This window comes from Sinocyclocheilus anshuiensis, unplaced genomic scaffold (genome assembly GCF_001515605.1).
Source record: "Sinocyclocheilus anshuiensis isolate Anshui unplaced genomic scaffold, SAMN03320099.WGS_v1.1 scaffold998, whole genome shotgun sequence".
NCBI classification, from domain to species: Eukaryota; Metazoa; Chordata; class Actinopteri; order Cypriniformes; family Cyprinidae; genus Sinocyclocheilus; species Sinocyclocheilus anshuiensis.
In genome coordinates, this window is record NW_015536513.1 from 539017 (window position 1) to 540625 (window position 1609).

Genomic DNA, 1609 nt, shown 5'->3' on the forward strand with positions numbered 1-1609 from the left:
ACACAACATAATGTTCTTTTTAGCAGCATCATATGACCCCTTTAAGGCAAGTCATGTCATTCGACAGCCATCTTTGAAACGCCTCTCAGGCACGCAAGTGCAGCTCCTCTTTGATCATCATCATTTCATCTCTTTGAATGGGGAACCATCAAATTCTCCAAAACTGTTCACCAACCATACGATTAAATTTCATATTTGAAATTACCAATGAAATCTGACAAAATCTGTGTCATAAAAGTTGTTTATTTTGCTCAAATAGCATTAAAAAAGCGTATTATTCAGGCTAGACCAGCCAGTGCGCATGCGCAGTCCTAACCGCACGTCTCAGAACGCTGACTGTTTCTATAGCTGCAGTGACGCGCTGACTTTACCGATTAGCAATTGGCTCTATTAATCAGAAGGCGGGGCTTTCTTTGATAGAGTGGCCATATTGAGCGTTACATTTTTCCCCATTCAAAACAATACGAGTGACACATCTTGTGTATTCTCTAGTATTTCCTATGGATACAGTGCGAGAAAGAACAAGCCAAGTTGAGTCAAAGTTTATGATGGGAACAAGGACCTTGGCCTCAATACCATTAAATCCTGCTGCCTCCTGCGCAATACTGCTTTGATTTTTGGAAATCAAGTTGACCGAGACAATAGTTATTGGAATTTGATACTACTTTTGATTCAGATTTGTGAATGTTGTGTTCTCACCAATTGTAACAGATGGTATGACCTATTTTTTTAAGCATTTAACTGAATGCCTTGCCTGAGCCCCCTCCCCACGGACCTGCACTCGCACTGCACTTTACGTTCTGGGCAGGGCACACTTACGTCATTGTGACTGAATTAATAAATGAATGAGTGAGGCATTTATACCTCACTTTATTGTGTATTGCTGTACCCAAAGCCCTTTACAATCATACAGTATGACACCACCACCAATGTGCAGCATCCACCTGTACACTTTGTGGTTTATTATTTTGAGTCATTTGGGACGTGGTGACACATGGCCCTCTCACAATATATTGCTTAACAGATCCATCTCGTTTGCCCCTTGGAAATTTGCATGCAATTGTGCTGCATGTTTCCAGTTCCGTTTATTTAATAAAAACATTGAACCTTTCAATTTACCAAGGTTTCAGTATTGTTAAAGGGATAGTTCACCCAAAGATGAAAATCTGATGTTTATCTGCTTACCCCCAGGGCATCCAAGATGTAGGTGACTTTGTTTCTTCAGTAGAACACATTTGATGATTTTTAAGTCCAACCGTTGGAGTCCATCAGTCTTATAATGCATGGCAATGGTAACATTATCAGCATCACCCCGTCCCTTAATCGCCGCCCTTCGCCAGGCTGCCGACAGGATTGGGTGCGTGAGAGAGGAGGGTTGCTGAAATAGCCAGGGCTGGTGGCGTGTGATGGGGCACACCTGAACCGAATGGAGCCTCATCACCGCCGCTGTTTAAATGGGGCAAGGATGCTGGGCCATCTAGTCCCTTCAAGCGCCGTGGGCAGAGAAAAGGACGAAGCCACCGCCCCTCGCGCCCCGGACCGGAGAGCGCGTGCGGCCGCCGGACTCCGCCCCTTACCTGGACCCTTCCTTCCTTCCTGACCATTGCCC